The sequence below is a fragment of the Plectropomus leopardus genome, chromosome 17 (genome assembly GCF_026936395.1).
Source record: "Plectropomus leopardus strain MGB_pleo_1.0 chromosome 17, ASM2693639v1, whole genome shotgun sequence".
Classification (NCBI taxonomy): domain Eukaryota; kingdom Metazoa; phylum Chordata; class Actinopteri; order Perciformes; family Serranidae; genus Plectropomus; species Plectropomus leopardus.
This window is the reverse complement of record NC_142192.1, coordinates 32,137,977-32,152,434: the sequence shown is the minus strand read 5'-3', so window position 1 is coordinate 32,152,434 and position 14,458 is coordinate 32,137,977. Positions and strand designations below refer to the sequence as shown.

The 14,458-nt window shown below is 37.9% G+C and overlaps 1 long non-coding RNA gene across 2 annotated transcripts in view; it reads left to right on the top strand.

The window, feature by feature from the left end:
- The first annotated feature begins 13 nt into the window (after positions 1–13).
- Positions 14–14,458, top strand: part of LOC148186725 (uncharacterized) — a 60,178-nt gene continuing 45,733 nt past the window's right edge. The window contains exons 1-5 of one of the 2 annotated variants that reach the window (XR_015779589.1): positions 14–1,598; positions 2,698–2,774; positions 6,739–6,856; positions 8,166–8,261; positions 11,581–11,649. This is a non-coding gene — a long non-coding RNA (uncharacterized LOC148186725). Of the gene's footprint in view, positions 1,599–2,697; positions 2,775–4,730; positions 4,921–6,738; positions 6,857–8,165; positions 8,262–11,580; positions 11,650–14,458 lie in introns of those variants that run through there. The other variant, XR_015779590.1, reaches the window with a different exon arrangement.

The window sequence follows — 14,458 nt, the reverse complement described above, 5'->3', positions numbered from 1 at the left end:
ATCACCTAAAAATAAAAAATAAAAGGTAAAGATTTTTTTTAAAGAAAGCATGCAATCACTCTGCAGATTCTGATCCTACGAATGTTCGTCTCCGTGTCTTTGACGTCTCGTTGGTTTAATGTTGAAGGACAGATTTCTCCTCTAAAGTGCAGCCTTCAGCTTGCGTTTGCACATTTCTGAGCGTAAACACGAGGTGAAACATTGATTTGTTGTTCACCTTTATGAGCTTTTTAAATTGACTTCGTATGAGGCGAAAAACAGCTCGGTCAGCGAATCTGAACGTCCTGAGGGAGCAGAAGCACCCGGCGAGTGTTTGTTGATAAGTATTTTTGGCGAGACATTAGTCCTGTTTGTATTTTTGGACGCTGACCTATATTTCCTCTTGTTGCCTTGCTGGTTGCCAGGTGTGGAGGAGTTTTATCCCTCGTTTGTTACATTATCCCTCATTGACCAGAATCTGAGTCTTATTTATTAGATTTAAATATCATTTAAATAAATATATTTAAATGTCCTTTTAACCCTGAAAAAGGAGCTGGTATGCTGAAACCTGGAAAATGAAAATAAAGATCTGCAAGGCGCAAAACACCTAAAGACTCAACGTGTTTTACTTGAGGGCCACTTTTTTAACATGACAGGAGGCCAGGGGCCAATCACAGCAGCCGCATACATGCTAACGGGACTTCAAGGACGCTTCGAGGATTTTAGGACATTTGTACTTTAGTACGTTTCTTGGATTTTAGGATGTTTTTAGTTATACAAGACATTTCTAGGAATTTAAGACATTTCTAGGATTTCAGGAAGTTTCTAGGATATTGGGACATTTGTAGGATTTTAGGACATTTTCCGGATTTTAGGATGTTTCTAGGATTTTAGGGTTTTTTTAGTAATTTAGGACATTTCTAGGAATTTAGGACAATTAGGATTTTAGAACACTGCTCAAATTTTAGGACATTTCTTAGATTTTAGGATGTTTCCAGAATTTTAGGACATTAGGATTTTTGGATTTTTCTAGGATTTTAGGAAGTTTTTAGTAATTTAGGACATTTGTCGGATTTTGGGATGTTTCTAGTATTGTAGGACGTTTCTAAGATTTTAGGACATTTGTAGGATTTTAGGATGTTTCTAGGATTTTAGGACATTTTTAGTAATTTAGGACATTTCTAGGAATTTAGGACGTTTAGGATTTTAGGACACTGCTCAAATTTTAGGACTTTTCTTAGATTTTAGGATGTTTCCAGGACTTTAGGATGTTTTAGAGATTTGGGGACATTTCTAAGATTTTAGGATGTTTCCAGAATTTTAGGACATTTCTAAGCTTTTAGGGCCTTTCTAGGATTTTCGGACATTAGGGTCTTAGCTAGGACCTCTGTCAGAGGGTGCAGGGGATCCTCCACTTCACATTTTTTTTGATAATCAGTCTCTTTATTGGTGCTGTTTTATCACTCTGAAACATTATGTTTACTGAAAGTCCAAAACAATCCCAGTGTGAATCACTTTATTTTTCTTATGAGGTAGAAGATGGCTGAGGGGCCACACCAGCACCCTGTCGGGGGTCAGATTTGACCTGCGGGGCCTAAGTTGAGTATCACCGTCTTCAGGTTAGTGAGGAATATGTGTCTTGTGATTAAGGTGATGCTTTGCACTCAGGTCCAAACCACAGACATGACTGTGATGACTTTTTAACAATTTGAGGTGTTGTCATTCGCCCGGAAATGTTGTTGAAAACATAAAATATCAACTTGGATTGAATTTTTGGAATAACATTCCCGTCATTCAGGCCTGATGCATGTGACTGCATGTTTTGAGTGTCATGTCACTGTGACACTGTGGTGGTGTTTTCAGCTGTGAGGAAAAATCTTTAGCTCGAGAGTTTGTTGTTATATTACAAATAACCATCACTGTACTCAAGATGCTACAATAATTCAATTTCTCATGTGGAGATTTGAGGGCTGCAAAAAAGTTTAACATTCTTTAACTATAAATTCTGCCTTTTTATTTTACAGCCATTTGCCAGAATAAATGTTGGTATTGTAGGTTTCTGCAAACCACAGCTACATTACATTTGCACATTTATGTAGCGCATATGTTGAAACTTTATTTCACTCTCTGACACCTGAGCAAACTGGTTTGATTTCTTGAAAAAAAAAATATGGGGAAAAACTTGACAGGCAATGTCCCATAAACTGCAAGAAATTAGTATAAGGTGGCAAGAAAACTACCTCATATTATTTTTTTTAAAGAGGGAAGAATTATTAGAAAATTGTGCCCAAAAAAGGAAAAAAATATACAAAGATTTATTCTATTTATTTATTTCTATTTTAAGCACTGTTTTAGGTCTTTTTTGTGCTTAATTTCAGGTTATTTTTTATAGCTCTTAATTTTTGATCCATGCCTTGTAAAGTTTCTTATTGCTTTATTATTTATTTATTTATTTATTATCTTTTTAATTAATCAAACCAATTTGCTCAGGTTTTAAAGGGTTAATGGTAAAATGCAATTTAAAATGACTACATGCCAAAACCAACAGTTAATGGTTAAGATCATTTAAAAAATGATATTTTAATGCCTTTTCCCTCATTTCTAAAAGTGATAATCATGTCTCTATTAAGAGGATTTCTTTTTCCTTTAATTTCGTAATCACCTGTCTCTGTCTGCCATTTTGCCGGTGCATCACGTTATTTTTTTGTTAATCTACAGCAGAGAGACACCACCAGGGCTGAGGCAGATCAGCACCTCGTCAAACCCCCAGACGTCGTGTCTCCGGGCCCCTCCAGGTGAGAAGATTTTTATTTTACAGCAGACGCCTGAAAAATCTAAGACGAGCTGAAGCATCCTTCAATTCAGCGGCGTGAAAAGAAAAAGGCTGTTCCCCTAATTTGTGATGAGCTTGAATCCAGTCCTTTTTATAAATGTCTGGTTGTATTTTTTAAGTGCCTGCATCCAAAGGAGGGAAAAATATCAGAGAATAATTAGACTCAGTGGCTGAATGGGCAAAAAGCTCGCATGAAGAACTCGAGGTCACAGGTTCAAGTTTCCTTTCAAATCCCTAATTTGCAAGTGTGTTTTGAAAAAGCTTACATGTAGTGGAAATATTGAAAAGCTTTAAGAGAAGAGTGTCGAAGCTGTGCAGAGCATTAGCTCACTGCAGTACGCAGCTGCACTCAGTTGTGGCGTTTTTTAATTTTTTTTTTTATTTGACACAACGCTTTTTTTTTTTTTTTGCTTTTGACAATCAAGAGACAGCATCTAAAGGAAAAGGGCTTGAAAAAGCTCTCGCACACGAAGACTCAATGGCTCAATCAGCAAAGCAGATAGGTTTAGAGGTGATGGGATCAAGTCACATCTCTACTTCTAAAAGGCTGTTTGAAAGCCAACAGCAGTGTGAAGAGTGAAAGGCTGCTGGTGAAGCAGCTGCAGCTCAGTCAGCTGGTAGCACCCAGGCTGCCGGTTTGAGTCCCATTTGCAGCCTCGAACTCTGAGCAAGTTTTAACCATTTGGAACCTGGATCCGCATCAGTTTTTCTAGTTTCCAGTTTCGGTCAGGGAGGCAGACACGTCTCCACTTCTAAGGGTAGACTTAAGACTTTCCTCTTTGATAAAGCTTATAGTTGGGGCTGGCTCGGGTTGCCTGGACCAGCCCCTGGTGAGACTGACATAGGTTTAGTCTGCCGGGGGACTTTCTATGATCCTCTGAGCTCCTCCTCTTTCTCCCTCCATCTGCAAATGTTCATGTCCTTTTATTGCATTACACTAACTCGGCTTCTTCTCCGGAGCATTTGTCCTTAACTGTTGCGTAGTTTTCCTGGATCTTGGCTGCAGTCTTGGCTGCGCCTGGTTCGTGGTGGCGGCTGTGCTGATGCTGTGATCCTGCCTTTGGCCGTGCTCGTGCTGTGGCTGCACTGACGCTGTACCTCGTGGTCTGCTGTTGCTGTGGTCCTGTCTGAGGCTGCGTCTGTGTCGTGGGCCCTGCAGTGATCCTGCTTGATGCCACCTTAACTACTGCCATTATTAGAAGTCATGCCTCCACTATTAATATACACATGGGACTGTTATCAACACTTAGGGTTTCTTTTGAAGCTTTTTTGTTTTAAAAGAGATTTAATGTTTTTTAAAAAGATGGGAGGATTAAACGGGGAAAAAGTCCAAAAATTATTCTTAGACATATGATAATTTTATGTTTAAAATTATGTCACAAAAATATAACATAATATATATAATATAATATAATAAATAAATATATCTATCCTTTATCAGCACTTTTTTAGTTAAATACTACTTGTTTTTTTCTCTTTTCCCTGCTTATTTTCAGCTTTTATACTACTACTACTTATAATAATAATAAAATAATAAAAGTAATAATAATAATAATAATAATAATAATAATAATAATAATAATAATAATAATAATAATAGTAATAAAAATAATAAAAGTAATAATAACAATAGAACAATAATATAACAAAAAGTAAAACATTTCAGTATTTCCCCCTGAGATGTAGTGGCGTAGCAGTATAAAGTAATGAAAAGTGAAAATACTCAGTTCATTAAATAACCTTAATCCATCAATGAATTCCTTCTAAAGAGCTTTTAAACAGACAAACCAGATTCGGTAGGCTACATATTCAGTTAAGACAATAAAATCACGATTAATATGATTATTATTGTTGTTGTTGTTGTTGTTGTTGTTGTTGTTGTTGTTGTTGTTGTTGTTGTTGTTGTTATAAGTTCAATTATTATTTTAATTATCATAACATAAAAAATCAACAACATGTAGGCTATTAGGCTATTAAACAAGACTATTTCCCTCAACACTGAATCCCCCTCTGCTTTCCTCAACTTGGTACAGTCCGACTCCCCTCCACCATAAAGACCTGTGTATACTTCCGCTTCCGGTTTGACAGTTCGGACGCGGGACTATCAGGTAACTGTCCGCGACAAACACTTGGTCGTTTGAAGCTGAATTTAACCAATAAATGAAAGTATTAATGGCTGGATCGAGTGGTTATTTCGTTTAAAAAGGTGGCCGTGTGCTAAAGTCACAGTGTGTTAGCTGTTAAGACAGGTAGGTTTATAAATGCACAGGTGTGTTTACCGGCGGCTAGCTGCTAACGGCACTAACGCTAACGGCACTAACGTCGACCCGGGTTTTAGCGGGAACCGTCGCTATGAGCGGCAGGGTTAACTAGCTGGTGTCATGGGAAAAGCTCGGATTAAAACACACACACACACACACACACACACACACAGAGGTAATGTTACTTCAGCTCAGCTCTGGACGCCATTTTTCCACCGTATCTCCAGTAACATTACCTCTGTGTTGTTTTTTGTTTGTTTGTTTTGTTGTTTTTTTCCTGTGTGTTTCCTGATTTTAACACTTTGTAATGTTAGGTTTGATAACTGCTATATAAATAATCCTTATTATTATTATTATTATTATTATTATTATTATTATTAGTATTATTATTATTATTCTATCATTAAACAGCTGTGAATAGTTTGCTGCTGTGTTAATAAGAAAAGAGTACAGTATAGTGCGCTACAGCCTGAGCATTTAAATGGAGCGGAAAAGAAATACATAGGAAATAGAAAATGCCATATGTAGAAAAATTTAAAAGTAAATATGAACTATATAAAAGTAGGATTGACAATATAGGACATATGTTAGGGTTATGTAGAAAAAAATACCCCACAGCAAAGTTCAAAATATAAAACTAGACAACAGTAAGGTATAAAAAATAAAACAAGCCAACAGCAAGGTATAAAATTAGCAGCCTGTGAGGTATGACAATTAAAACCAGCTAACAGTAAGGTAGATAACACAGAAATACCAACAGTATGTATTAAAATATATAACTAGCTATTATTAAGTTAAGTTAAGAAATATAAAACCAGCCAACAGAAAAACTATCAATAACAGTATGGTAAAGAATATAAAAACAGCTAACAATAAAGCACAAAATACCAAATGCATCAACAAGTTAACTGTAAGGTAAAGAATATAAAACCAACAGTAAGGTAAAAAACTAATTAACACTAAGATATCTGTGATGCTTTGTTGTATTGTAGGTTTTTGTACAGCACTTTGTAACCTACGTTTTGAAAGGGTGCTATATAAATACAAGCTAACAATGGTAAGGTATAAAATATAAACCTAACAGTAGGTTGCAAAATGTAAGAAGGAGCTCACAGCAGTGCGCACAATATAAAAAACAACTAACAATAAGATGCAAAATTAAACAAATAAGCTAACATAAGAGACAAATATAAGAGCAAGCTCACAGTGAGGTTTAAAATATAAAACCAGCTCACAACAGGGTGCAAAAAGTAAAAAAATTTTGGTGTGAGGAAATACAAAACAAGCTCACAGAGATGTATAAAAGAGGTATATATAGAGTATAAAATATAAAATTAGCTAACATTAATTTACAAACTATAAGAACAAGCTCACCGTTCAAACCAATATATACAATATGTGTAGCACAATGACACGAACAGGTTACAATTATGAATGATAACCAAAGTATCTTTGCTTATAAATGTGTTTTAAAGCTCTGAACTTTAAACAGTCAGTGATTAAACAGCCGAAATTATGGCACGCTCACTGAAGTAAACATTTATTTTATTTTTATTTTAGTAGATTTGTATTCTTTACGCTTAAATGTGCTGACCATGAAATCACATGCATCATCAGACATTGATGCTAAGTTTGTTTTTTTTCGGGTTGTGTCTTGTGTGACAGGACAGTTTCAGCGTGAAGGCGAGGGGACGACATGCAGCAAAGCACAGAGGCTGAAATCGAACCTTCGGCCGCGGCGGCGAAGTCACAGCTTTTGCACACGAGGCGTCGACTCTACCAGGTGAGCTTCAGACACACGGCAAAAACTGTTCTCCTGTGAAAATAGTTTGAAGAATAGTTTTGCTAAATACGTGTTGCCGGTTAATTCCAGCTTGTTAAATGTTTTATTGTGCACTTGACACTGAAACAGGAAACTTTTCCTATTTCAATCTGCACATTTCTGGTACCTTTTACCAACGAAGGTGATTTTTACCGTACAACCGTCGCCCAGAGACGATTATTTTGATCAATATTGATAGTTATTTTATCATCATTATTCATTACACACTTCAGAAATAATCATGTGCAGTAAAGCAGCCATGTTTTTCAGTTTGGATATACCACTTCTTATAAGTACCTTAGTTTTGTTTTTACTAAAAAAATGAGTTTTTCAGAGGGAGGGGAGAGCATCAGGGTCAGCATTCACCAGGCTTTATGACTCAGGGGTTGGTTCACTTTTATTTTATTGTATGCATTTGTAGGATTTTAGGATGTTTTTAAGGTTTTAGGACTGCTGGAGTATGATTTTTCCTTAGTTGGTGTTTAATTTAATTGTAGATAACTAATGGTTGCAGTTTTACAGCCATATGAGTGTAGGAAGGAAAGCTTTTTTGGCACAAAGTTATTAACTTTTTAGTCTGTATTGAAAATGTGTAGTCTTTATTCTGAACATTTTCTGGGAGTTAACTAGAAAAAATTTCTCCAAGTTTTCATCATTTCATTCTTGTAAGTTTGCAACAATCTCAGCGCTCGTCTGGAGTCGGTATGAGAACATGTTATTTCAGTAGTCAAGGTCGTAACTGCATACAAGAGAATGAAGACAATCTCACATGAAAAAAGAATAATGTGCAGTTTTCTTTGTCAGGAGTTTTCTTTCTTTGCTGGAGTATCTGCAGCCTGCTTGTTAAACTCACCTGATTCAGCTGTAACACAGTATTGATCAGGTATTTTCTGAGCGGATCAAAGCTGCGATGAAGAGTCAGGGTTACTCTGCTGCGCATCGATCGCTGAGCCTGTTGTTGGTGGAGACGTTTAGCCCGATTCATCAGCGCGAGCTCGTCTCCACATTTTGATCAGCTGTCACCAAAGTGAAAGCCGAGCGGAGAATGTATGTTGCTTTTGAAATCACGATCAAACGGCCGTAATGGAAAAAAAAATCTGAAAGTTGCATTTAACACAAACATCTGGGCTCTAATTGCGTCTCTCTAACATCACAGCTGTATTTAGGAGCTCTCTGTGTTTAATGAATTTCCTCTCATGTGTATGTGTGTTTTCTATTAGCGTGCACATTAAATAACCCGCCGCTGTAATAATGTTTTGTCCCCCGTTAGGGATCAAACCGGAGGAGCGCTGCTGATGGTGCAACCGACCCTTCATCCCGCTGCTGCCCCTCTTCCTCCTCCTCCTCCTCCTCCTCTTCGTCTGTGGTAAGACAGTAATAATGTTGTGTCTTACATGGGTGGGGTTTTGATTTTTTTGATGTGTCCCAGGTATCTGTTTTTCTCTCTGAAGGTGTTCGTTGTTTTAACATCTGTATCTCCAAAAGACGAACATCCAAATCACAGTTTTATTTTTTGCTTTTATCAGCTTCCTCTTCATGTTTGGTGCTCACTGCATCAACAACGGAGACTGAATCCATCCGCAGAAATTATTTAATACAGTAGTAGAAACATTTTTTTAATCTGCTTTTGGAGATGAATCTGCATTAAAACACTCTCCATTAAAAACAAAAAAAAAACTTTTTACTTTAAAGAACCAAATCACGTTTATTTAACCATTTGAGCAAACATGGTGTCTTTCAAAATCATGGAAAGATGTTAAAAGTTATGATTTTGAAGTGAATTACCTGAGATTCGGCAAAAAAAGAAAAGAAAAGCTGTAACAATCAGAAAAGGGTAGTGCTAGGTGATATGACTTTAAAATAGGATTACTAGATTTTTAGGCTTTATTGCAATACACAATATATATCTCAATGTTTTGAAATCTCCTCTAAATTGCAGTAAACTACTAAAGCACGAAATGATTAAATGAACAATAGTCACAAATAAAGTAGCTACTACCATAAAATAATCATTTGCAATAAAGTCTATTATAGAGTTAAATAAAATATTATTTAATTAAATGAATAATCCAGAAACATCCACAGTTTAGTCCACAACAAAAACATCAACACTTCCAGACTGAGACGAGCCAGGTCCTTCAAAATAAAAGCACCATGGGTCCCCCTTTGATTTATGTAAAACACTACATTTTAAAATTTGGTTATAAAAGTACTTTATTTAACTTTCTTACATCCTCATCTGTTAAATGTCATTATAACAGCAGTGTATTCAACTTTATTATTTGACAGTAGCTACTTTAATTTTATTGTACTTTATTTATTGTAACTGCGGTTCATTCAGTTTTTTATTTTAGTAGTTAACATTAGTTTAAAGAACATTTAAAAATATTGCGATATATATCGTGTATTGCGATATAGCCTTAAAACATTGCAATATTATTTTTAAGCCATATCACCCAGCCCTAAGGATGGACGTTTTATTTATCGTCAGATGATATATTTCGTCATGTCACACAGCCCTTGTCAACACTAGAACAGGAAACGCTCCCTGCAGTAGCTTTCTTCAGTTGTCTCCCCTAAATAAACTTTCTTGCTCTTCGTACTACGTCAGTTGCTTTCCTCGGATGGATATTTATTGAAGTTGAGGGATGTGCCAAAGTGGTGGTATTTGACACACCAAAATGTTGTTTTTTCCATGTAGTGGATCAAGTGTCATATTTTCCTGTGAGATGTACCTCAACATTTGTGCTAAAGTACAGTACTGGAGTAAATACACGGCCCTGCTCGCTAACAATCCGCAGAAATGGAAAGTACAGAGAGATTAAACTACACTATATTCTTGTCAGGGTTGGGGGAAAAAATCCTGCGTTTCTCACCTCCATCAAATTGACGACAAATTGTAACACGGTGTGTGCGAGCGGGTCAGCGCGACGAATCAACCCGACCTCCACCCTCGCCTGTCAGAGTCATTTAAAACGCCATCACGCCGCTTTTCATCGCAGGTTTCCAGGAATAGACAGACACATTTTTTGTCAGTGTGAGACAAATGTGAATTGATTTGAAAAGTACAGTAAAGTGAACTGAGAAACATCATCTGACCTCTTCCTGTAGCTCCCTCAGCTCCTCCCCAGGTGAGCCGCGGGAGGAGGAGGCGGGGGGGAGATATCCTTAGCGCTTCGAGGACACGCTGTAATTTCCTTTGACAACATCTTAAATGGCTGCCGCTGATTTTTTTTGGTTTGTGCTGAGCGTAGAGGGGTGGAGGAGGAGGAGGAGGGTTGATGTAACCGGGCTGAAATCACAGTCTTAACATCCCAATCTGTCAGAGTATCTGAAGACGAGACATCTGACAGGCTGCGGCGCTGCAGAAGGTGTCAGAAACACCAACAAAAAAAGAAAACACACACAAGTACAGATACGCACACACATATTTACTCCGCCGTGTGCTGAACTTGCTGATTTTCGAGGTTTTACAGGATTATCTGTCCCATACCGCAGCAGTCACTCCTCTATATTTGGGGATTTGGTTTAAGTGTCTACTTGCGCTCTGATCAAACCGCTCTTTGAAAAACGCACTTCTTCTATGGTTTGTTTTATGTTGCTTCATCAGTGACTTCAAGTGTGTCTCTGTTTGAGATCAATGGCTCAACTTATGTCCTTTAAAATCATCATAATACACTTTGTGTCATATTTCACTTTTTTTGTTGTTTTTTTGGGGAATTTAAAGCAAATATTCGCACGCTGAGTGACCAGAAAAACAGAAACACTTCTGAAATGTAATATTGGTGAATGTGTTTCATTGTTTGGCCTTTAAAAGGTGAGAAAATAGTGAAAAATGTTTCATCGCTCTCTAAAGCTCAAGGTGACGCCATCAAAAGTCCAAAATATGAAGTGTGTTATTAAATAAGGCACAAAAACAGCAGAAAAAAGCTGAGCACTTTCGAAGCTGTAATCAGAGAAAATTGTGTTTTTTGTGTGTTTCTACAAACCACAGATTTGTTTGTATGTTTGTTTCCAAAATATTAGATTAAGATTTCTGAAGCGAGGTTATCATTGGAAGGTGCAGGGGTTGGTCTTTTAGGCACCAGACGTGGATGTTTGTTAGCTATCCGTTGCTGTTTGTTCAGCTGTGATTATGCCACTAAAAGTGGTTGTCTCTTGCTGAGACTTTGCTTTGTTTTCTGCCAAATTAGTGTGATGAAAAGCGGTTGCTTTTTATCAAGACGTTGCTGCGTTCCTGCCAGGATCGTGCCATGCAAAGAGGTTGTTTTTTTCTGAGACATCACGGAGTTTTTGACTGTGATTGTGTCATGAAAAGCGGTTGTATTTTATAGAGACATGGCTGCACTTTTCACTGAGATAGTATCTTACAAAGCTGTTTTTAACTGAGACATCATTGTGTTTCCTGCCTGGATAGTGCCACAAAGAGCGTTTTCTGAGACATTGCTGCGTTTGCTACTGAGATAGTGCCACTAAAAGTTGCTGTTTTTTTAGAGAAATCACTGTTACGACATAGTTCCTGCCAAGATAGTGCCAACAAAATTGCTTGTTTTTGTGTTTTTTCGACAGAAGCATTGCCATATTTCCAGCAGGACAATGTCATGAAAAGAATCTCATAGAAAAGGATTTTTCTTTTCTATGAGATTCAACGCACAAACTAATTGTTTGATATTTTCTCTCCTCAGCCTTCAGGATGAGGATGCTGAAAAGGACCCTGACCATCCAGCATTATAATCACCCAGCACTTCTTCAAGGTAAAAATACTACAGATTTACTTTCATTATGGCAAAACTGTTGTGTTGGACTGCAAACTTTTCCATTTTTCTTTTGAACTCGATGCATGCGGATGCTGTTTGGAGGCTGTTTGTCTGAAAGCACCTGCACCTTTTGTTCGTGTTGTTTTGTTCGGAGCTGAAGGGTCTCTTAAAGCTATTTGGGTCTCGTTTTGAATGAAACCGGCTCTTGATGCAAAGTTTCAAATTCTTGACTTACAGCCAGTCAGTGTCAGAGAGGGAAAACATTCAACAAGAGTCTGGAACAAAATGTTTGCTTTTTTAATTGTGTCTGTAACCTTGGGTATAATTCAAGGGGATCTCAGGGTCTTTTCGGTCGTTGCTGCAGGTGAAGTTGTGACGTGAAACTGTAGAAAGAATTTTTAATCATATAGTTTATAGTTTAAAGTTTAAAAGGCTAAAGTGGGGATTTGTCACTGTTTGATATATTTTATTATTTTTTAAAAAAAATATATATATAGATTTTTTTCCTTTTTGCCAATGAACCAGGTGTGCTGACGCTAACTGTAGTTAACTAGCAGTATACGCATCGACCCTGTTTGTGTGTGTGTGTGTGTGTGTGTGTGCGCGCGTGCGTGCGTGCGTGCGTGCGTGCGTGCGTGCGTGCGTGCGTGTGTGTGTGTGTGTGCGTGTGTGTGGCTTAGCTTCTGAGTGATACCGCTCTCTGTTATCTTTCTTCTGACTGAATTGCGGTTTTAAATTTTCGAGGTGAAGGCATGTGTTTCTCACAATTTCAAATATATTTAACGTGTCTTCGCCTTGATTTAACAGGTAGATTCTTTTTTTATGTTTATTTTTTGACATTTTGTGTATTTGGTTTCACTGCTCGTACAGTCATCTTCAATGAAGTATTTGAACCATTTTTCCAGTTTTCTTTTTGACACTGTAGAAACAAAAACAAGTAGTTCATTATCTGTTTACAGTGACCTCATATACAAACTTTAACGATATCTTACTGTAACTTAAAGGAGCAGTGTGTGGGATTTAGTGGCATCTGGTGAGCAGGGGGAAGAAAGTGATAAAACACAGTATCGCAATATTTTGCGTGGCAATATTGTATAGGTACACAAGCGCCAGCCATCGATTATTTTTGATAATAAATTATTAACATTGCAAATACAAATTTAACTTTTAGGACTCTAGGAAAAGCAGATTTTGCAGATTTAGCCACTTTAACACAGAGATTAAACTAAAAGTCCACAATGAAGTCCCGCCTTTATAACGCCCCTGCGTGTTTACACTGAACCAAACGACAGCAGCGATTTTACGCTGCATCGTGGCGTCCCGCGGTCAAAGGAGGCATGAGGGTCGTTCCGTTTGACACACGAGCGTCTGCCTTTAGCGTGCCAAATAATATTCGGCAGCACTTTCTTAACAATAACAATGACACAACATGTCAATCACAATCATTTACCGCCTGTTAAATGGCAGCTGATTCTGTCCTCTGCTCGTAGGTTAAGGAGCTTCCAAATCTCAAAAGGCGGGTTTCCACTTAAGCGATATTTTCAAAATGATGATAAAACAAGGCCACGTAGGCGTGTAATGCGAGCGATAATGAAAGGGGGAGCGGACTGTATGAGGGATTTCTGGGAGCTGATAGTCCACGATTTCACCGAGGAATTGTGGATTGAAAACTTCCGGATGATCGGATAACTTTCTCAGAGTTATGTGATGCAATAACAGCTCTTGTAGCTCCTGCTGCATCATGGGAGCCAGTTCCTACTGACAAGCACATAGACACAGCATCATGTGACCTTAAAAAGACTAAAGGTGTTGTGTTTTTTTTTTTTTTTTTTGCAGTTTTGCGAAATATGGCTTTTTGTACTCACTTAAAATACCACCTCATGCAAGAGTAATAACTTTTTTTGCAACAAAGTTTTTTGGAAATTGACGTGTTTACATTAGGCATATTTTGTATTGGTGATTCCAGTTTTGCACAATTTTATGGTAAATGGAAACCCGCATACAGTTTTTCCCAGTTTTCGGACATTTACGTCTGCGTTCTTCTTTGAATTTGTCACTATGTTAACGGATGCTTTTTAAATCTCCCACAGCGAGTCACACGTGTAAACAAGCCATAAAAACGTCACACTTATGCCGACCGTGGTCACGTTTTTCCGGCTTCACAGAGACCTTGTTTTGGCGTTGTTACGATCTCCTTTTCCGACTTAGATGCGAGACAACGATCAAATGTTATATACAGATCGGTGAGGCAGCGTAACTGTATGATATTTCCACCTTAAACAGTCATGTAAATGCAGCTAATATTGCATGCACTGTGGATCTCATTGCTGTAATTGATTACTTTTACATTCAACTCTGATTGGACAGCCACATAAAAGGTGTCACATTTTCACTCTGAGTGCAGCACTTGAGTAAAAGTACTTCCCACCTCTGCGCAGCACCCCTGTGACAGAAGCATAAATGAGATTTGAGGCCTTGAAGCTCAGACGTGTTGTGATTGCTCACTTGTAGCTGCCTTCAGTCTCCAAACAATTGAAAACGGTCAGAGAGCTTGTTGCTGTTGTCACTGATGAGCAGAAAACACACGGTGAAATCTGACGTATTGCCCCTTTAAACAGCAGCCGCGTGTCTGTCTTGGCGCGTTGAACCGCGCCCATCTGCTGCCCCTGCTAGGTTAAAACAAAAAACTAAGAACATTATATAACATCAGTGCGCCGCCGACACAGATCTGCTGCCTAATGCGGCTCTGCTGCATCAAAACCCGCAGACATTACACAGGGGAGTTTGCATCTTGCTCCGGCGACCC